Source organism: Rhinolophus sinicus, chromosome 2 (genome assembly GCF_057876585.1).
Source record: "Rhinolophus sinicus isolate RSI-liver-muscle chromosome 2, RSI-T2T, whole genome shotgun sequence".
NCBI lineage: Eukaryota > Metazoa > Chordata > Mammalia > Chiroptera > Rhinolophidae > Rhinolophus > Rhinolophus sinicus.
In genome coordinates this window covers 78,724,366-78,749,363 of record NC_142502.1, presented here as the reverse complement: position 1 = coordinate 78,749,363, position 24,998 = coordinate 78,724,366, and positions in this window count along the sequence as shown.

Sequence of the window (24,998 nt, the reverse complement as noted above, 5' to 3'; positions counted from 1 at the left end):
TAACTTCTTTAGAGTTACGTTACAATTCTCTCTTCCAAGTTAATTGATGCACTGCTTAGATTGAGTTCGGATGATATACATGCCCTCTTTTAAACTGCTCATTCCTGAGGGAGTTTAATGGAAAAATGTGTTGATGCCTTAATCTAAACTATATGTTCTTGAGATATCAATGTCTTGGGCAGTAATTCCTAATAGGATAAGCCAATTCTTTCCCAAAAAGCTTTGGTGACATACTCTGCAATGATTAATTAGACTTCTCCATGAAATGACATTCCGTATAATCATAACATATCTTCAAAAAACATCAACTGTCTAACCACTGCCAAGTTAAAATAGTAATAATGATGATGATGATGATGATAATAATAATAATAAATATGAGCACATGAGGGGTTCAAACACTCTGAAAAAATGGCTATGTGACAGAGAATCCAATTATGCTAATCATAACTGATTACATGGAATTTTCAAGAATATTTTTGCCTTCTCACGTCCTGGTATATAACTATATGAACAACCTAAAAATTCTGAATGACAATGAAATAAATATTTTTGAGAAATTTGAATTATATTTACACCATACCTATTTGTTTAGTGAACAATCATATCTTACTCATTAATATGCCATAGCATATGTCTACCAATTTGGTCTAGTCAGTTTACCCCCTCAGAACCTCAGACTTATTATTTGTCAAATAGGTTTATTAATAATTTACTTGAGCAGTTGTTTCACACTGCCTTCTCTCAACCATCTCAGCTGTTACAAGGTAAAGAGAAGGAGGAAATTTTGGAGGTCACAGCTGTAGGATTGCTCCTTCATGGCTCCCACCACCAGTTTCATTTACGTTTTCTATATTGGTCTTGGAGGTAGGATCCCTTTGAACGGTTGTTCTGACTACAAAATATGCCTGAAAATCCTTGAATTAACAGTTAATTAAGTTATTTTCTTATTCTAAATACTATGCCAGACTGAAAAGCATGAGATTAATGTTATGACATCACATCTTATTCTAGTTTCATTGAATTGTATGAAATTATAGTTTTTGTAGGCCAAAGGTGGTTGATTCATACAGTTCAGCTTAATATAGTAGCACTATTTTTTACAATCATGCTTTCTCCCCATCTCAAAAGATGTCAGTCCTTTCTCTGCTTTCATATAAATTAATTAAATGTAATAAATGTTTGAAAAGTTTTAGCAGCTGAGGCTTATTTTTGTCACATATTTACAACCCTTCAAAGGAGAGGAATGTAAATATTTCCCAGAATATTTTATTGAAGTAGAAAATTTTACATAAACTCACTCTTAAAAAAAAATGTAGTTATAATTTTAAACTGTATTTACCCTCAGAGGCAGTTGTTAGGACTTGGTGACATTATAAATATGTTAGAGCAGGAAATGTGCATGATTTTGAATGAATCATTTATAAAAGACACTTATAATATTAGCCATAATATTAATATTGTGGCTAATATTCATAGATAATATTATACACATTCTTTAAGTAAAGTCATATTGGTATGTTTCTTAGATCAATGGTTTTTAATGGGTATGAACTAATTGGAGCTAATTTTACAGAAGACATTGAGTGCATACATATTCTTAATTCATAGTTGAAAACTCCCAAATTATTACTGCTAAAATCAGTGAGCTTTCCTGGATAAAAACTGTCACATTCATGGGAAGAATGGATACCTATGCCAGAAGTGTCTATCTGCAGGAATCATACTCAAACAGAATTGTGATCAAAATCATAATGAAACAGAAGGACACCAGAAAGACACAATTTTAAGGTAAAGAGAGAAATGTGGAGGCACAGAAATCAGTATCACAGAAACTGAGAAGAGAATTCTCTGCAAATAGACCAGGTAGTGAACAGACTATTGACAGTTAGAGGGCACTGTGCCTTTCGACACTGTACTTGCAATCTATATTAGTAGTTTCTTCCTGTATTGCTAGGACTTGGGATCCTGTAGCTTTATTTTCAGCATGGACATGTAATCATTTTTCCCAGCCCATAGCTGTCAGGTTTTATATTGAGGTGAGCTCTTTATGAAAAAATTACAACTAGGAATTAAATGATTTCTCAGCCCAGGCACCAATTAATAGAAAAATAAAGTTGAATGGCATTGCAATAGTGATTAAATCAGTGAGTCTCTATTTCTCTCTCTAACTCTGCTTGTAGAGCCTACGACTTAAAAGCAAGCTCTTTGTCTCTACAGCCCAGTTCAGTAAGTCACAGGAATTGTCTTTTTTCCTACCCTGTCAAGGACTCGTCTTTTATCTGCTGTCCCCAGCTCCTCAGTGATGCTTGCCACTAAGTGCTTACACTCCCACTACTGTCATCACTCCCACCACACAGCAGGCCTGTGTTTGTGTTGAAAATTCCACATTCACCAAAATAAGGGACAGTTCTCATATCAAGAACTATAGGTATTTAATTAGGCTTCCCAAAAGTGAGCCTGAATCTTTGCTTATAATTCTCTTTTTGTTGTTGTTTTGGACCTCAAATAAATTCCACACTGTTGATACCCAGTGGCACTCAGTATCATTTCCATCAGCACTGACCCATAGTCTGGAAGTGGAACATAAGGCACAATAATGCCTAATCCTTGGCTTTTTCTCTGACCTCATCTCCAACACTTCCTTCCCTGTTTTTCTTCTTGAAGCTACAGTTGACTGGCTTTCTATTCCTTAAACATATCCAAAACTCCCTCATGTAATGGCCTACTTAGAGTTCCTTTGTCTGCTGTGTGTTTTCTCCAGACATACACAAGAATCCCTTCCTTATTTCATTCTCCTTACCAGTATTACTTTCACTGATCATCCCATATAAATTAGAAATCTGACATAGCACTTCATGCTCTGCTAACCTGTCTTTTTTTACTCAATAGCACTTATCACTATATCATATAATATATATTTATTTTATTTCTTAATTAGCCCTCCCTCCCCCAATAGAAAGCAAGCTGCAATTGTGCAGAGACATCGTCTGTTGGCAGTTATATCACCTCTGCCTCTGATTCAGTGTGGTGACTGGCACATTGTAGGAGCTCAGTTAACATGACAAAATGAATGAATGGCTGTCTTGAGACATATCTGCAGCACTTATTTATGTCCTGTGTTTCTGTATAGAGCTGAAAGTTATCCATATATTTATGTATATTCCCACAAAGTTCATGTGTTGATCTCTTTTTATAAAAGTTTCATCTGTTATTTCAAGCACCAACTTATCAAATGAAAATTAGACTTGGAATCTCTAAAACCATGACAAGTCAATATCAAATCAACTCACATTTGCCTTTGCATTTCTAAATAATATGTATAAGTACATTAAACTCTTAATTTTGTTGATAGAAATATCATTTGTAATCCAAAACATTTTCTAAATTTACATCTTGAAAGTAGATAAAATGTTATTCAAAGTTTTTGTTTAAAGCATTCTGTTTGGAAAATAATTTTCTTCCTCACAAAGTATTTCATTAAAAATTTTTTCCATCATATTTTGGAACATTAAGTAGCCCCGAACTGGTATGTACATTTTGTGGGAAACTAATATGTGTTCTCACTGAGTTTGCTTCTAATTTTGTCTTTATTTTCAGTGATTTGAATAAATAAAGGAGAGTAAAATAAATATATGAAGGAAAAGTTTGGTCAAAAAAGGGGATTTCAATTCTATCAAAAAAGTTGTTAAACATAAGGACATCTTCACATTTGAACTTTCAGGTAAATCTGGATTTGCCTCAGGGGACTCAGGAAATATTCAGGCTTAAAATCTTACTCTGATACTTTTGATTATGACATTTCAAGTAATTGTGCTCCCCCCACCAACAAAAAGACTTTTTTTTTTAATGACATCATTTAAATTCATTTTATTGTTATGGAAATCAACATAAGGAAAGAATAGAGACAAATGCCCCTTAAGGGGCTAAAAGAGGCAGCTCAGATAAATCTTTATGTCCCAACTAGAAATATTCCAAATGCAGTCTCCCTTTTCACTTACGGTAGCTATGACCTATCATATATATCTGGTGTCAGCATTCCAATGTAATCACCTGGAGATTGATTAATCATTTAAGGTTCTACAGCCAAAAGGGAAACATTTAATAAAGGTAATATAGAGCCAGGATGATATTTTGGGAACTTGACCTGTCATTTCTGTTTAAGAAATGATGCTGTCATATTTCTGTAGGAGACAGCATCTGGTATGCAAGATAAAATGTTTCTCTAATATGTCTCAACCCCAAAGAACCAGCTGATTAGACGCTTGAATGTTTGAATAACAAGCTTAGGTATTTGCTTGCCTCTGTGAAAATTAAATTGTCATTGTGCCAAGGGTATACAGAAAATATCCATTAGCAATTGATGTCAGTATGTTTATGTAGAATTTCAATGGACTCTTTATACAGATCAAAATTGACAATGTGGAAAGAGATAGAGATCAATTATACACTTGGAGCCTGAATTATTAAAATAAATATCAAGGCTAAAAACGAGGGAATACGTTAGCTCCTATCTAGTTCCACCTCTGAAGCTCTGAAAAAGGAAATTTATTTTTCCTTATAATAATCACATTATTTACAAAAAGGTTGTAAAATAAAACTGATACTGTTTTAATGTGAAAATCCTCTGAATTATTTAGAGTTGTTGGCAATGTTAATCTAAATCTGTGACACAGGAATAGTTTTGAAGGACTGATTATAGCCCGGGGTTGAATTCAATGCATTCTATACAAGATTTCCTGTCAACACATGTCCTTAGAAATATACCTGTATATGTGGACCACAATATTTGTTAATGATAATTTCCATGTTTCCATGTTCACAACAATGACAGGCTGTTTCTACTTATTTTCGCTTTTAAGTTGGTTTGCGAAAAGTAATATCTCTCCTTCCTTCCCAAGATGGGGAGAGTGCAGACAAAAATAATCAGGATTATTACTAATAGAACCAAAAGCTGAATGGTCAGAGATAACGTACCATAGTTCCTACGTGCAAGGTCGTAAAAGATATGGTTTCCCAGGTCATAAGGAATAAAGAAATGATGATACGCATTAAAATTCTAAATTGTCCTCACCATTGATCAGATCAGTTGATGAACAACTATAAGCAATGATATGCTTATAAATGTTTAACAATTGGTTCACTGGGTGGGAAAAAAGAAAAAGAAAAGCCTAGATTTCCACTGTTTGCTAATTTCTGTGGTATGAATTTCTATAGCATGACAATTTTAAGTCACCACATTTACAAATGGGAAAAGGTAGCCAAATTGGCTCCTGTGAGCTAGTTAAGACTGGCTGGCTCTACTACATCATGGAATAATTAAGGTATAAATTATAGGTGCATCACTTAGTAAATTAGGATAGTGTCATGAAACTTGATGCTTACAAAATGTTTCATGAGTAAAAAGTTTAAAAGCAAACTTGAGGCTATTGAAGTTTGACAGGTTGGTCTGGATGAGGCTAGAAGCAGTGGAAATACAGACTAAACAACAGTGAATTTTTTCTCCAAGTGCTACATGAATCAAAATTTGAAAACTGAATGCAATATGAAAATAAACTTGATGAAATTACACAGATATGTTTACATGTTTTACCAAACTTGTAGTTTCCATGAAGTGAAATTTTGACTAGTTTGAATGATGAACAGGATTGCAATGTTTGATCAAGTTTAGACTTATTTTAAATCGGGTAGACCTGGTATTCCTTAATTTTCTTCAGTTAAACAGCGTTTTAAAAATATATATTACCATAATATAAAAATATGTCAGTAAAAGCAAATAAGTTATGTCTTAATTCCCTAAATGTTGTTATAATTTTTTCGTATTTCTTTTATCCAGGCCACAGTATATTTTATGAAGTGTTTCATACTTTTTTTTATCTTCCATTTTTATCTTTCCAAAATATATTGGAAGAAAAAAAAAAGCTTAGAAAATGAAGTCCAAACTTGCAGAAAATATTTGACAACCATAATGAACAAAAGAAAATATCTGTGCTGATATAAATATGTTCCATTTTTACATCCCCAGAATTGAATAAATGGTGGGTCGGCCATAAGTATGCCTTATATTGAATAAAATTTGATTACATAATGATATTTGCAGGTAAATATGAACATAATACAATTATTAAACATTTTATCATGACTTTTTTGAGTTAATTAAAATTTGATTGCATGACTATATATTATTTGTAATTATTGGCATAAAGTATGAGAAATCATCCCATCAGGTTTATGTTACTCATGTCCTAATTGAATAGTATTATTTTTAATAATAAATAGTCTACTATAGTTAACACTCAAATATAATTTCAATGGAAATCACTACATTAGACTTCTTAATCTTCTAGATGGCCATTATTTAATAAACCATTCATAAAAGCTTGGCAATATGGAACAAACAAAAAAACACAAAGTATTTATGTGATGACATAAATGTTTAATGATATAATTTTGGACTAAGCCAATCAATAATTATATTACTGGAAATAAATTTGTCACTATGTTTGAAAAAGAAAACACACATATACATATTTTATAGCCTTTACTTTCAAGCATTTACACTTTTCTTGAAATATTATCCTTTAAGCCAAAATTTCTCATTCTCATACTCAGCTTCAAGGTACAATATTTGGAAAGGTTAGTAAAATTCCATAAGTCATTTTGAGTTATCTAAAGGTGAAATTTAAGAAATTGTTTAGACAGTTTTAATACACTTGAAGAGTTGAAAATTGTTTTGTTTTTAAAATTTACACTTGGCACATATTTAGTCTTCACTGAAGAATTGATGCCAGAACTTTTCAGGGCAAGTGGAGGCACTTTAAGGGCATGATTGAAAAATCTCTACATTTCACCTGATCCCTTAGTTATAGCAGACTTACTGTAGCTCACATGAGACTGAGATGAAGGGGTGTTTTATTTCTGACCTATTAATATCCTCACAACTTTCTGTCTCTTCTCATATGTTTTCTCATATGTTCATTTGCTTTCTCTGGGCTGTCCTGCTGACAGTCAGAAATGATAATGGATATAAACATTTTCAAATGAGAGAAAAAAAGTTTAAAAACAAACAAACAGATTTTTCTCTTGATATGCTTTAATTTGCAATGGTTTTGTTTATTGTTTCTTCCTATTTACTCATGGGATGATCTTACATGTATAGTGAACCTTATCAAAAATAGTTTGAGTGAGAGGGTCCTGGTCAAGATGGCAGAGTAGGTAAATGCTGTGCTTACATCCTCTCATGACCACATCAAAATCACAACTCAACTACAAAACGACCATTGTTGAAAATCTTCTGAAGTCTAGCTGAACTGAAGTCCTACAATTAAGGGCATACAGAAGTGCCCTCAAGACTGGTAGGAGGGGCAGACATGTGGAATGGGTTGGTCTCACAACCGTGTGTGTTCTTAAAAATTGGGACGGATATTTTGGCTGTGGAGTTTTCTCCCAGAGGAGCAAGGAATTTTAGCCCCACACCAGGACTCCTAGCCCAGGATTCCTGTGCTGGGGAGAGAAGTCTCCATAACTTCTGACTGTGAAAATCAGCAGAGATTGTGACTGAGAAAGAGGGCTGCTGGAGTGCCAGGTGTTTCTCTTAAAGGATCTGTGCACAGACTTACTCACTGATGGACTCACTTGCTCTCACCTACAGCACTGGGGCAGACGTTTGAAAGGCACCAGAGACATACGGGAAGGAACTGAGTTGTATGGCTTCAACATGAGAGCTGGAGGGGCAGTTTGCTTCCAGAACAAAGTGCCGGGAGAATCAATTGTTTCTTTGTTGAGCTCTTCCTCCTCCTGGCTGTAGAAAGAGGTGGCTGCCATATCTTAGTCTTCACCAACCTAGCTAACACAGTTTGTCCGCCCCACCCTGGTGATTCCCTGAGGCCTCACCCTACCCAAACTGCGGGCCCACTCAAGTTGCTTCCAGTGGCTTTTCTATATAAATAAACTGTCTTGGTTCATGCTGCAGAAATTCCTAAAATCTCTCAAATGTTCTCAAACCCCAAATATTCAGCATCTGGCCTCAGCATGCCCTGTACCTCTTGCTAAGCAGAACTAAGCCTGGCATTAACGACAGTCATCCTCAGTTTGCAGCTGGCTTCTTAAGGCACCTCCAAGCCCAGCACTGGTGTCAGCCATCTGTGGATTGTTTTGTACCTCATGCCAGGTGTCCTGGGGCAGGGCCCAGTCTGCGGCTACATTTGGCCTGCAACAGGGCCCTACCCAGGAGGCCTCAGGGCGAGCACACAAAGTGGTCAGCTTTAGACCAAGCTGGATCATCACCCAGCCTCATTCAAGGACAACACATCCAGAGGACAGACTGGGAAGGCACCAGAGCTCTGCTGAGGCAGATCCTGTTCTGTAGGGTGAGCCACTGCACAACAGCTCCTCCAATATAGTTACAGCCAGACCTCATAACCAATCAGCCCAAGGGTCAAAACCTCCCAATGACATTCAAATGGCAACCAAGGCTCAACTACAATAAAAGGGCACATACATGCTTCACAAGTGACACACCTGGAGCTGGTTGCCATAACTGAAACAAGAACATATTAAAGGGAATGAACAGTAAATTAAATGAAGCAGAGGGTGGAATCAGCAATTTGGAAGGTAAGGTAGCAGAAAACAACCAATCAGAAGAGGAAAAAGAAAAAAGAATAAATAAAAAAAGAAGTTACGTGTCCTCTGGGACAACATCAGGCATACCAACATCCACATCATAGAGGGACAAGAAGGAGAAGCGTGAGAGCCAGGAATTGAAAACCTATTTGAATGAATAATGATGTAAAATTTCCTTGAACTAGCAATGAAAATAGACATACCAGCCAGGAAGTGCAGGGAGTCTAAAACAAATGAACCCAAAGAGGTCCACACCAAGACACATCATAATTGAAATGCCAAAGATTAAAGACTAAGATTGAATGTTGAAAGCAGCAAGAGAAGAAATAGTTACCTACAAGGGAGCTCCCATTAGACTTCTAGCTAATTTCTCAAAAGAAGCTTCACAGGGCAGAGGGATTGGCATGAAATATTCAATGTGTTGAAAAGTAACGACCTACAACCAAGATTACTCTGCCCAGCAAAGCTACTATCATTCAAATCAAACGGCAGATAAAGAGTTTTCCACACAAGAAAAAGCTAAGGAATCTTAGGGGGACTTCTTTAAGACAAAAAAAAAAAAAAAAAAAAAAAAGATAAAATAGCAATAACTACTTATCTATGAACAATTGATTTCTATGTAAATTAAATGTTCCATTAGGAGCATTCAGGGTGGCTGAATGGATAAGGAAATAAGACCCTTAAATATGTTGCCTATAAGAGACTCACATCAGATGAAAGTCACACACACAGACTGAAAGTAAAGGGATGCAAAAAAAAATATGTCATGAAGGTTGAAACGAGAAAAAGAAAAAGGTGGCATAACTGTATTTATTCCAGACAAAACAGACTTTAAAACAAAAACTATAACAAGACACAAGGATCCAGTAATCCCACTGTTGGGTATTTATCTGAAGAATCCTAAAATGGTACTTTGAGGGCACATGTGCATCCGTATGTTCATTGCAACACTGTTTACAATGGCCAAGATGTGGAGGAGATTGGATATCTGGTGATGGATGAATAAATAAAGAGGAGGTGGCACATATATATGATAGGATATTGCCTGGCCATGGAAGGGAATGAATTCTTGCCTTCTCTGGTGATCTGGGTGGATCTATAGGGTATTGTAGTAAATGGAGTATGTCAGAGAAAGAAAGACAGATGCAATGTGATTTCAGTTATATGTGGAATCTAAAGAACAAAATAAACAAACAAACTCACAAATATAAAGAACATGTTGATGGTTTCCAGAAGGAAGTGGGATTCGGGGGGCGGGTGGTGAAAAAGGTGAAGGGATTAAGAAGTACAAACTGATTGTTATGGAGTAGTCATGGCAATGTAGGGTATAGCATAAGGAATATACTTTATAATATAATAACTATGTATGGTGTCAGATGGGTACTAGATTTATTTGGTGATAATTGGGAAGGACTTAAGGAATACATTGATAAAAGTTAAGGAATTAAGAAATATAAATTGGTAGTTACAAAATAGGCATGGAGTAGTAAAGTAAAGCATAGGGAACATAGTCAATAATATGGTAATAACTACCATGTTTCCCCAAAAATAAGACCTAACTGGACAATCAGCTCTAATGCATCTTTTAGAGCAAAAATTAATATAAGACCCGGTCTTATTTTGCTATAATATAAGACCGGGTCTTATTGAATAGGATAGGATAGGATAGGATAGGATAGGATAGGATAGGATAGGATAGGATAGGATAGGATAGGATAGGATACGATACGATACGATACGATACGATGAGATACGATATGATACGATACGACACAGCATGACACGATACGATACAATACGATACGATACGATACGATACGATACGATACGATACGATACGATGTGATAGAATAGAATGTTGGGTCTTATATTAATTTTGTCTCCAAAAGATACATTAGAGCTGATTGTCTGGCTAAGTCTTATTTTTGAGGAAACACAGTATGTACAGTGCCAGATGGATACTAGTCTAGTTAGGAGATCACTTCTTAATTATATACATGTCTTATTACTATGCTGTATTCCTGAAATTAATACAAAAATAATATCAAGTGTCTACTGTAATTTAAAATTTAAAGAAAGGGAGAAAATGTGAAATAGAATAAGAGGTTCAAATTTCCAGGAATAAATCAATTAAGTATTGGGAATGTACACTATAGGGATATATAGTCAATAATATTGTGATAGCATGGTACAGTGTCAGATGTTTGCTGGACTTATCATGGTGATCAGTTCTTTAGGTATATAAATATTGAATAACTATGGTGTACACGTGAAACCAATATAATATATGTTAGCTATATTTTAATACAAACCTTTTAAAAAGTAGTTTAAGTGAAAGAAATGACTAATTAAAATGGCAAGAGAGAATGAGAGAGAGAGAGACAGACACAACCAATCAGCAGTGGGGGCAAAAGTGTCTTTAGTCTAATTTAAAACAGAGTAAAAAGTGTTTTATATTTCTAGGAATAATGACACGATAGCAATACATACCTAAGATTTAGTATAAAATGTACATTAAAGATTCAGAAGTGTACTCAATTATAAAACACAGATTATCAATGTATTTTTGTTGAATGAAAAATATTCCAAACAGACACAACCATATATTTTCTAAAGTTTTTGAACCACACAAAACTGAATAAAGAAGGCATATTTTATTTAAAACAGGAGAGCAAATCTGGTCATGTGTGAAAATAAGTATGTACTATGTACAAGTAGGATTTATTCCATAAATGTAAGTCTGGCTCAACATTAAAAAATCAATCGGTGTAATCCACTATACCGACAGACTAAATAATAATATTCATATGTCCATATTAATTAATATAAAACAAGAGTTTGATAAAACCCATCACCCATTCATGACAAAAACTTCCTGTAAATTAGAATTATAGGGGAACTAAATTAACTTGATAAAGAGCATCTAGTAAAAACCTACACCTAAGACTGTACTTAATAGTGAAAAACGAAATGCTTTCCTCCTAAGATCAAGAATAAGACAAGGATATCTCATTTCACAGCTCTTCTTCACTGCTCTTATTCATAAAAATGTTGGAATCTTTAAACAGTACAATAAGTCAAGAAAAAATAAATAAAAGACATACTGATCAGAAAGGAAGGTAAAACTGTCTGTATTTGCAGATGACATTGTTGCATACTAGAAAATCTCAAGAAATCTACACAAAACAAAACCAAAAATCTCTTAGAACCAATACATAAGTTCATCAAGATTATAATATATAAGATCAGTATATAACTTGTATATATACTGACCTTGTATAGTATATTAATAAAATATACTAAAAGTTATATTTTTTTATATATTAACAACAAACACATGGAAAGAGATTAAAAACAAATTATCATTTAAATTGTTTCAAAGAAAATTTAAAACTTTGGTATAATTCTAACAAAATATAGGATCTGTATTCTGAAAATTGTAAAATGCTATGAAATGGATCAGGAAGACCTAAATAGATGGAGTAATATATCATTTTTATAGATTGGAAAAATAAACATAGCAAATATGCCAATTCTCCCCAAATTAATCTATACATTTAATGAAATTTAATCAAAATTCTATCCAAATTTTTCATACAATTAAGTTAACATTTTCTAAAATTTATACAGAAAAGCCAAAACTAAAATGGCTAAAACTATCTTGGCTAAAACTAATGGCTAAAAGAAGAATAAATTGGAATGAATCATTCTACCAAACATTAAGGCTCAAAAATGCAGTATATAAGACAGTATGGCAATGGCAAAGGTATAGATACATAGATAAGTGTTAAATAATATAAATCTGAGATATAGACCCACAAAAATAAGCCCAAGCGTCTTTTGACAAAAAAGCAAACTGTTCAAAGGAAAAATGATAGTCTTTTCAACAACTGATGCTGCAGGAATTGAGTTGAAGTATGATCCCCCCCCCAAAAAAAAAAAAAAAAAAAGTAAACATCAACCTAAATCTCACAACTTTGATAAATATTGACTTACAATAAAACATAGATTTAAATCTAAAAGGTAAAACTTAAAATGTTTGGATAGAAATATACAGGAGAAAATCTTCAGGGTTAGGGTTAGGCAAAGTGTTCTTAGACTTGACAGCAAAAGCACATAAAAAGAAAAAAAAAAAGAAAAATTGGACTTAAAAAAATTATGTATGTATGTATGTATGTATGTATGTATTTGTTGGGGGGAGTGTTAAGCCCTGATAAGAAGAGTAAAAGACAAGTTACAAACCAACAGGAAATATTTGCAAAACACATATAAAGCAGAGACCTAATATCTAGAATATATACAGAACCATTAAACAATAAACAATCCAATCATAAGATGAGCAAAAGTCATACACAGATGTTTTACTGAAGAGAATATGCAGATGGTCAATAAGCCATCTGCACATGAAAAAACTGTTCAACATCATTAACTACAGGAAAATGCAAATAAAAACCACAACAAGGTATTAGTACACACCTGTGAAAATGAATACAAATTCTTAAATAATGAAAACAAAATACAAGCAAAGATGCAGAGAAACTGGGCTACTGATACATTGTTGGTGGGAATGTAAAATGGTAGCGCTACTATGAAAAAGAGGTTAGTGAATACGCAGAATAAGATATCCCTTGTATTCCCCCTCAACAATAATTTGGCATTCATCCATAGGCAAAAGTGCCTTTGTGGTAAGTGTGGGATCCAGTACCATATGGCAAGGGAACTAGCAGTCCACCCATACATTGGGTATTAGATATACACATCTCATTCCCAGATATGGATCCTGTAGTGGCCCATGAAATATCGTTAGCCCTCCTAGCTGTGGTGCAGGAGCCCCTGGAGAACAATGTCTTAGATGATCCCCCATAGGTGAAGTAGTCTTTTTGGAAGTCCAGGAGTTCAGCAGAGAAGTCCAGCAGAAAAGCACTCTATTGAGCAAAATGATACAAGTCTGGATGCAGAGGAGAAAAGGAACAATTTGACTTTACTTATGTTACCCCTCCCCCACAGTGCACATATAAGCACCAAGGGAGACCTTCTCAGCTTGTGATTTCTCCCACAGGGGAAATTGAGAGTTATGAGTGAGCATGTGGCCTCTCTAGCTGTGCAGGATGCTGCCAGAGACCCATTTGTCTCTGACCCTACCCAGAGTGCAGAGTCATGAGCTGCACAAATGAGGGGCAAAAGAGGCTGGGAGAGAGCACATGGGACTCTTAGAAAGCACTAAAGGGATGAGATCTTATGAAATGTGGCAAGGACTCCAACAACAAGCTTGGCCAGGATCCCCCGGTAACACCTTTCACGTGGATTGCCCCAACCCCAGCACTCTATGTACCTCACCCCACCACACACCCCTACTATGTGTCAGGCTCCCCATGAGTGCCCCCGATGGCAGGAACAGTGAGCTTTGGAAGATGGCTCATATTTCCATTTATATGACATTGCTGAAATGACAAAATTGTATAGGTAGAGAAGAGATGGACAGTTTTCGGATTTGTGCTGGAGGTGGGGCCACAGAGGTAGGGGTGTCAGTGTGGTTATAAAAGACCAACAAGCAGGATCCTGGTGATAGAACTATTCTGTATCTTGACTGTGGTGGTGAGCAAGTGAACTTACACAAATGAGAACATTGCGTAGACTAAACACACAAATGAGTACATACAAATTTGGTGAAATATGAATGATTAGAGGATTGTATCAATGTCAGTATCCTGGTTGTACTAATCAACAGTTTTGTAAGATATCATTAGAGAAAACTGACTGTCGGGAACATGGAATCTTTCTATTATATATTATTTCTTACAGATGAATGCAAATCTATAATGATCTCAAATTAAACTTTTAAATAAAAAAGAATATAGTACATTAGTTGCCTACATTTAACAATATGATACAAAGTGAATTCTCAGTGTTTTTAAATATAGAAGCGTAGGAAATTAATGATTAGCCCAAGATAACAAGAATTTAATTGTTTTAAGGATTTCCAGGGTCTGATATCCAGTGGCTTTAAGATCTGAAGATCTCGGGGCAGAAGAAAGCGTCATATGCACAGATATTATCTTTAGGAAAACCTCTAAGGGAAAAAATCTTGAGTGTTGAGGTCACAACTTCTGTATCTGGATGTTTTGGAGTGTAATCTGGATTTATATTAGAAAGATTGGTATACATTCTATGTGTCGCTTCTTGGGCATAGATAGTTGGCATCATATGACAGAGGCTAGAGTTCTTAGTTCAGTTGTTAGAGGTCAGAATATCCAAAAAGCTCGTACCGTAGATAAATATCAAAGGAAATTAAGTCACAGGATTCAGAGATGAAGACAAACAGAATAATTGAAAAGCTGTTTTGAAGGCAAAATATGAATTCTACATTCTAACACACGATTTATCTGCTTTATCCAAAGTACATTCTATAGCCTTCCCAGCATGTGAACAGTCCTCTACCTTTGCAGGAGTTGATTAGCTTCATGTCATGAATAAAATCATGAAAAGTTTCCACTCAGGCTTTTCTTTCATTTGTATTAGTGTAGGTCCACACATACTGATCTTCTGTAGAAGGAAGAATCTAGTAGAGAGCCACCTTCAAAGGCTGGAACTAAACATTCTTGTTCTTTCCATTTAAAAACAAAAATAAATATTTCCCAGTGTCCATTACCACATGAATCAGTCTCGTATGAGATGTATTAATTTAATTATAATAGTTTACAACAAATTCAGAAAACAAAACAAAACAGTGATTTAACTGCAAGGCTATTTCTGTAATGTGAATTTGAAAATTGTTGTAAACATTTGACTGCTTTTAAACTCTTCCAGTCACACAAAAATTTATTTATTGAGAAAACATGGATTCATTTTATTTTCAGTTAACCTCAGGAAATGCCTGATATTCTTTCATTTTTTTTGACAGATAGAAATTGCAATTTCCTCTCTTTCAAACTAATGGAATGTGCTAGGCACTCTGCTATGTAATGGGGTCACTAAGCCAAACAATCATAACCCTTTTCTCCTGAAACTCGCAGTTTAGGGGTGAGATAGAAATGTAAACAAATATTAGTAACTACTGTTTTGTTAGAGTTGAGATGACTAGACAGGACCTGGAGATAATGAGCTTTTCATTCAAATATTAGATTTCAAAATCCACTCTCTCATAATTATTTTTCAATACTCTTATACAGAGAAACATGTCAATTAATACTACCATTTTTGGAGACTATGTTGTGATGGCTAAGGGATAGTTCAGAAAGAGGTGTGCCTCACCATTCTTCCCAATCTCAGTAAATAGAATCAACTTAATTCTGCATTGCCCATGTCAACATGTGAAGTCATCCATCCCATCCTATGAGATTTATGATCAAAATATATTCTGATCAAAATATTTCACCTCCTCCATTGTCACCACATTAACAAAAAATACAATGAGTCTTATGTGAATTATTGCAATAGCCTTCCAATTCATCTCCATGTTCCCAGCATGCAATTCTGCAGTCTGTTTTTCAGATAACAGGCAGATACTACGTCTTTGTTTCTCACCAATCCAAAAGCTTCCTTATAAGATCTAGAATAAAGAACAAAGAATTAGCAGGTCCTATGCAATGCCACTGTCTTACTTCTTCCCTGCACTTCATCTGTGTCGGCTACTATTTTTCTTCTCAAATACTTTCCATTTCAGGGACTTTGCACATATCATTCCCAAGCTTGGAATATTCTCCTAGAAATATTAGCACACTCCCTTCATTTAGATTTTGTTTTTGTTTTTTGTTTTTTTCCAGATGTCATGTTCCCAGAGAGAGTCTTCTGAGACCTTTCTTCTTGAGTAACACCTACTGGTTCTATTATTTTATTAGGATTACCGAATGTAAAATGATACCTAGTTTAATTGGAAATTCAGACAAATAATGAACTCTTTTTTAGTGTAAGTATATCTAAAATATTTTGTGATGCATTGGTATGCTCTGGAACCTACTTATATTTTAAAAAATCATGCTTTTACCTGAGACTGAAGTTTAAATGGGTGTCCTGTATCTTTGTTGGCTAAGTCCAGCATCCCTATATATTATACTCTCATTTTCCTGATAGCACTTCTCCATACGTGACTTTATATTATAAATTTACTGGTTTATTTAAGTTTTGTTTGTCCCACTAAACTGTAAGGTCCATGAGAGGCGACAATTGGTTTGTTGTGATCAAAGGCAAATGATCAGAACCTAAAGTAGGAGCATAGGAAATCCTTAGTAATATTTGTTCAGGCAAGAGGGAAATCATTCTGTGCTACTTGCTTTATGTACATGCGCACACACACACACACACACACACACACACACATGCACAAATAATCAAACAATGGATATATGTATATGTATCACATTCTCAATGAATATCGAGAAGGCCAAACCAGAGTATTTCTTTCAGCACAGACTAGACAGTTTTACAAATGATTTACTGAGCCTGCGGGAATTGAATCATGAGAAAATGTAATTGCAAAAAAACATTAAAAATCAAGCAAGTTAGGAGAAGTTAGGAAACGTTTTTAAAGGTTCATTTTACATAAAATGATCTGCCTTAGTAGATGAAGATATTGAAGCAATATTACCTGTGAAGGAAGATTATTCAAAAGGCTAATGCTGACAAAAATGGTTTCATTAAGAAGTAACCCTTTCTACAATTTGAGAAAGCAATTACAAATTTGCTTTTTCCGAAGTCCCCATATTTATTATGAAGACATAATCTCAACTATCTTGGTTTTGACAATCAACACAATTTTCAACAGTGTTGGGTGGCTCTGCTGATAAGCACAAATGAAATTCTGGCAGCTGATACAGGAACTCACATGTGTTGCCCACATTGAGGTAAAGGGACAAGTGGAAACAATTTGGCACTGGTTACTGAAGATTGGGAGAAGGTGGGAAATTTAAGAAGTGCGTTTGGATTGAATCTAATTATTTTAATGAGCAAAGCCACAAGTGTGAACTATGTATATAACTTTACACCAATGCTATTACGTACAGTAAACAAGATGCACAGTGGTCTCAAAGAGTTGATTTATCTTCCCTCAGCCTCTAGTATCATTTTAATTCAGAAAGGAACTTTGAAGGATTAACTTTGAAATGGTCTTTGAATGATGTTTGAATTTCAAGGTGATTTAAAAATAATCCTCACAATGATAATAATACTGTATGATTCCCCCCTCTTTCATTCATTAAAATACTGATATCCCATGAGAGAGGCAAGTAGAAAGTTATAAATGTATTAAAAATTAAATAAATTGGGAAGCTAGAAGCAAGCTTTAAATGGCTGATAGCCTGTCCTCAACCATTTCTTCTATCTAGAGCCCAAAACCATGACAATACATATCTGAAATATGTTTTCTTAAAAGTTTGTGGCTTTTAAGCTAGTTCTTCCTAACCCTGAAAGCTCACAGTTGCAGGTGTTTGTCAGTTATGACATGCCAACATGGCTTTTTCTCACTAGATGATAGAAACCAATATTTGTATTTATTATCTGAGAAAGTTCAATCTTTAATTTTTAATTTCTAAATCTTTAGAAATTTAAATTAATCAAATATGTTGAAGTGCTTGTTTTCATGGCTATTTTATTGGTTATTGCTCTTATTTCCTTCCTGAAGTTTTAGCAAAGGAAAGAACTCAAATAATTGTTTTTTGTGTGTGTGTGTTTTTTTTGTTGTTTTGTTTTGTTTTGTTTGTTTTTTTTTTTTTTTTTTAACTCCTGGCGTTGTAACAGACACTATTTGCTAGTAAGTTAATAATACAGTAATTTCTTTCCAATAGATTTGTCTTTATGCTATATTCTTCAAAATATATTTTCAGTTTACAAGCCTTGATTTTTAGAAGTTAAATAGAAAAACTAACTCAGAGAACAGAAGAATAAAAAATGCATTGGAGAGATGATATAAAGTACAAGTAATACAAGAAAAAGAGAAACAATTGATATAATAAAAACAGATAAAGTAGATACTTAAATTATCTATGTAAAATTTATTATTATAAGGTCTGGCTTTTAAATCATTCAGTACCAAACATTAAAATTCAGTTAAAAGCAACATCAAATCAACACAAATTTTTGTTGCCTGAAATATGATGATTATTCAAACTATGTGCATAAATGAACAATTGCACGCCAAAACGCTAACCTCATAAATCTACAACAGTTAAATACTTTTAATAATTGATGATTGGCAAATTCTGTATTCAGTGCACACTGTAAATTGATGATATAGTTGCCATAATTTTAGCAAATTTAGTGTCAAAAGCAGATTGATAAAATACTGTACTTCTTCAGTAAGTAAATTGGAAGCATAAAACATGTGTTGCCTTTTTTTTCCCCAAGAAAGTTTAAAAAAATACATATACTTTTAATTTGGCTCCATTGCCTGCTGAGTTATGTTTACCACAACAATAGAAAAAAGTACCTAAATAATTTGTGTTTTAATCAGTCTGTAATAGTTACACTCATAAGATCATTTGTGTAAAATCAGAACTCATGAACAATTTAATAAAGTTTCATAATTGACAAAATGCTTTTATATATTATTCTTCCACATTATCTATTAAAGGTTTCATTTTTATTCTATACTATTTAGATGTGGACTTCATTTAAGTACTAAATTTCCAAACATATTTGGGTCTATTTCTGAACTTTCTTTTGTACTGGCCAATCTACCTACTCATAGACGAATGCTATGCTGTTTTACTTATTGAAGCTTTATACTGTATTTCTATATTGAATGCAGCTTATGCTTACTAATAGTTACAAATTGTCAAAGGATTTACTTTTACACCCAGCTTTCAGGCAGAGATAACAAAACTTCGCTGTTCTTCTACGTGTATAAGTTAGAATTGTTCATTCAAGCTTAATTAATGGTGCAACACTTCAAGTCATTTATGTATTACAAATGTCTCATTTCCAACTCTCATAATATTGTATTATTCCCTGTCCCTATTTGTAAATTAAAACACAGACTATATGGCAAATAAATTAATTAATAAAGCAAATGAATAATATTCGTTATGTAATTACTTATGTAATTATGTAACCAATTACATAACTCATTACAATCGCTTCATTAATTAGAAATAATTAATATTTATGCAACCTTCTCAATTACACAGCAGCTACCTCATCAACTCATATACTCATGGGTAAAGCTCTGATTTGCACATTTTGCTCTCCATTCTCTATTGTAGAAACATCAAAATCTTAGAATTATTTTCAGGAGCCCATAGGTGATTTTTCATGAGCAAGTATTCTCAACTACCATATGGTATGTTTTGTGTCCTTCATAGTTTGCTCACCTTAGTTTACATCTGCCTTCAGGGCCTTTTCTGGTCCATGTAGGCACATAGACACCATAACAAGCCAATACTGGCAACCATGATTGGCACCCCTGAGTCTGGCATGTGCTAATTCCAATGGACTGAATTATGTGTTTGTTGTTGAACTGTTGTTGCAAGCTGACTGGCTGTGGATCATTCAAACCAAAACTTCAACTTTTTGTGCACGCATGTGTGTGTGTGTGTGTGTGTGTGTGTTTATGTGTAATTTTCCTTTGTGACAAAATAGGCATTATTCTTCTTGTTTCTATTTCACTTTATAGATGAGTATTGAGACAGTGCTAGCTTCTTGTGTCACAGTGCTTCACAATTATTTCAGTCACAAGGGCATGTTTAGTATGATATTGTAGCTCCCATACTGCCCTTGAACTTGAGTTTAGAAGAGTCTATACAGGGGCTCTGCTTGGCCTAATTGTTAGATTTTATTTAGACTTCTCTCAATTCAGCAACAATTTAGACATTATTAGTACATTGAGTTTTACATTTTCTGTATATTAGAAGTGTCTTTTAAGCTCCAGGTATATTTTCCTAAGCATCCACGGGACAAGGACAGATACAGCTGAATCTCAGTACTAAGATAACTTAAGCAAGATTTGGGGCACATGCAATTCTGCTTCAGAATTTATAGATTTACTATTTATATAGTATTAATCTAGAAGTTTAAATTTGTATTTGAAATTAAAAATATATTTAATATTTTTATTTTACTTATTTTACTGTATTTTTAGAATGGAGTCATTTAGTGGTAGAGAAGTAAATTATATATATTTTTCCCCAAAACCTGATTTCCAAAAAAAAAAGTTAATTCTCAGGCTATGCAGAAAGAACCTTTGTTTCTCTATACATATTTCATTGTAAAAAAAAAAAGAAAATAAAAAATGACACTATTGAATTATAAATTTGTTCAAAGCTCATTTGGCATTAATTTAATAAGCAATGAAATAAAATGCTTGTGTGATACATTCGGTTTTACATTCTGTAAACATTGATCAGTTCTTAAATTTCTTTTAACCTGAACACAGTATAAAATAATATCTTAATAATGGCAATGTATATTTTACATTATTTCTATAGTAGTAAGAAGTACAAATTAATTGAATGTAAAAAAATTAAGATCTAATTGGAGATATGTCTATTGAATATACATTGTATAATTTCAATTAACTTCTTGATCTAAAGATAGAAATTAGCTGTTTTGAGCACCTATATAAAATTAGTCCAAATAGAAACAGTTAAATATATGTTAAGAATATAGCCACTGGTCCCGATATTTATTATACGTATGACATATCTAATTACACAAAGCACAAGAATGATCAACCTGTAATAACATCTTAAATTGATCAGTAATTTAACATTAAAATTTTAAAGAATTCGAAAAATTAATAGTGTAATTATATTGAAAATATGAGATTAATTTATGTAATATAATTAACACTCAATTCAACTTCATAATTCAGCGTTTTTCATATTTTGATTATTGTATTACTTGAAGGAAATTTAAAATGGAAAGCACTAAATTGCTAGATATTAAAGCAAAATGTAAATGAAGACTTACACAACCATTTAATAATACTGGTGATTAACAATATGTACATATTATTTTAGAAAAGACTGTAATGGAATATAAATAACTTTAATTCATAAATAAAACTTAATTTTCTATTTTATGGCATTACTTTCCTATTTTATTTTATAAGACAAAGGTAATGATTTCCTTGCAGTGAGGCTAAACTCTGGGCTATGGGTCAATGTTCATATTAAAATAATATATTAAATTTTGTTACAATATATTGCAGCCCTCTTCAATGTAACAATGAATTGCTTGCTCTCTGTATCTTCAAAGAATTGCTTTATATATTTTACCCATCTTGATTGCATTTTCCTAGGGATGATGTGTGTAAATTACATTTTTTTTTAAATTTTTATTTTATTAAATTTATTGGGGTGACAATTTTTAGTAAAATTACATAGATTTCAGGTGTACAATTCTGTATTACATTTTCATAAAAATTATATAGTTTCCATTATTGTATCTATTGCCAGATTTGAAATTTATTGCCAGATCTGAAATTTTTATAAAAATAATGTTTGTGAAATGTTCCTTTTGATTATAATTTGCTTTTAATAATTGCTAGTGATGTAAGATATTATACTTTATAGATGATACTAATTGATCATTTAGCCTAACCAATCCATTCTGTGGATTGCCTGTTAATATTGTTTTCAAATTTTCAGTGGGTTGAGATCGTTTGCTACTTCTACATATATATATATATATATATATATATATATATATAGGGGTTACAAATTTAGTAAAATTATATAGGTTGCAAGTATACAATTCTAGTAATACATTATCTATATATCACATTGTGTGCTCACCACCCAGAGTCAGTTTTCCTTCCATCATCTTATATTTGACTTTCTCTTCCATCTTCTATCATCCCTCTTACCCTCTGGTAACCACTAAACTGTTGCCTGTGTCTCTGAGTTTTTGTTTATTTATTTGTCTTGTTCCTTTGTTGCTTTCACTTTTATTTCCCCGTATTAGTGAAGTCAGTGGTTATAGACTTTGTCTAAGTTATTTCACTTAGCATAATAATCTTAAAATGCATCCAGGTTGCCACAAATAGCAGTGATTCATCTTCTCTTATGGCAGAGTATTATGACACTAAGTATATGTACCACATCTTCTTTATCCAATCATCTATCGAAGGTCACTTTGGTTGTTTCCATGTCTTGGCCATCGTAAATAATGCTTCAGTGAACATCGGAGTACATCCAACTTTACAGATAAATGTGTCAGATTTTTTGGGTATATTCCCAAGAGAGAGGTTGCTGGGTCCTCTGGTAATTCTATTCTTAATTTTTTGAAGAACCTCCACACTACCGTCCGTAGTGGCTGCACCTATCTGCATTCCCACCAACACTAGATGAGGGTTCATTTTCTTCACAGCCTCTCCAACCCTTGTTATTACTTGTCTTGTGGATTGATAGTCATTCTAACAGGTGTGAGGTTGTATCTTATTGTGGTTTTGATATGCATTTCCCTAATAGCTAGTGAAGTTGAACATTTTTTCATATATCTGTTGTCCATTTATATGTTTTCTTGGGAGAATTTTTTGTTCATGTCCTCTGCCCATTTTTTTATTGGACTGTTTGCCTTTTTGTTGTTGAGTTGTATGAATTCCTTATATATTTTGGATAATAGGCCCTTATCAGAGGTGATCTTTGCAAATATCTTCTCCCATTCTGTTGGTTGCCTCTTTGTTGTGTTGATGGTTACTTTTGCTGTGCAGAAGCATTTTACTTTGATATAGTCCTATTCATTTATTTTAGCTTTTACTTCTCTGCCTTTGAGGTCAAATTCTTAAAATCTTCTTTGAGCCCAAGGCCCATAAGTTTAGTACCTATGTTTTCTTCTATGCAGTTTATTGTTTCAGGTCTTATGTTTAGGTCTTTGATCCATTTTGAGTTAAGTTTGGTATATGGTGACAGATGGCAGTATAGTTTCATTCTTTTGCACGTCGCTTTCCAATTTTCCCAACACCATTTATTGAAGAGGATTTCTTTTCTCCATTGTATGTTCTTGTCTCCATTGTCAAAAATTATCTGTCCATATTTATGTGCATTTATTTCTGGGTTTTCAATTTTATTCCATTGGTCTGTGTGTCTGCTTTTCTGCCAATACCACAGTGTTTTGATTATTGTTGCCCTGTAGTACATGCTGAAGTCAGGGAGTGTGACAACTCCAGCATTCTTCTTTTCAAATCTGATGATTTTTTTTGTTGTATTTCTTTTTTAAAATGCCATAGGGATTTTGATGGGGATTTCATTAAATCTGTATATTGCTTTGGGTAATATGATCCAATAGATTTTTGTACATTGATTTTTGCAGCCAGCAACTTTACTGTATTCATTTATTGTTTCTAATAGCTTTTGGGGGGAGTCTTTAGGGTTTTCTATATATAGCAGAATGTCATCTGCAAAATGTGACAATTTAACATCTTCATTCCAAATTTGAATGCCTTTTATTTCTTTCTCTTGCCTGATTGCTCTGGCTAGGACTTCTAATACTATGTTGAATAACTGTGACAATAGGGAAAACCCTCTCTTGTTCCTGAACATAGAGCAAAAGGCTTTAGTTTTTCACTGTTAATTATGATATTAGCTAAGGGTTTGTCATAGATGGCCTTTACTATGTTCAGGTATTTTCTTTCTATACCCATTTTATTAAGTGTTTTATTCATAAATGGATGCTGTATCTTGCCAATTGCCTTTTCTGTATCTGTTGATATAATCATACAATTTATATCTTTAATTTTGTTTATGTGGTGATCACATTGATCTATTTGCATATGTTGAACCATCTTTGTGCCCTTGGGATGAACCCCCACTTGATCGTGATATATACTATTTTCAATTATTGTTGTATTCTATTTGCTAGAATTCTGTTTAGGATTTTTACATCTGTATTCATCAGAAATAGTGGTCTGTAATTTTCCTTTTTTGTAACCCTTACCAGATTTTGGTATCAGGGTAATTTTGGCCTCATGAAATGAATTAGGAAGTATTGCCTCTTCTTCAATTTTTTGGAAGAGTTTGAGGACAGGTGTTAGATCCTCTTTGAATGTTTGGTAGAATTCACTAGCAAAGCCATCTGATCCTGGACTTTTGTTTTAGGGAAGATTTTGGATAACTGATCAATATCCTTACTATTGATCGGTCTATTTAGATTTTCCAGTTCTTCATGATTCAATCTAGGAAGTCTATATGTTTATAAGAACTTGTCCATTTCTTCTACGTTATTTAATTTGGTGGCATATAGTCCTTAATGGTATTCTTGGATGATTCTTTACATTTCTGTGGCATCTGTGGTAACTTCTCTTTGATTTCTGATTTTGTGTATTTGTGCCGTTTATTTTTTTATCTTAGTGCATCTAGCCAAGGGTTTGTCTATTTTATTAATCTTTTCAAAGAACCAGCTCTTTGTTGCATTAATTTTTTCTGTTGTCTTTCTGTTCTCAATTT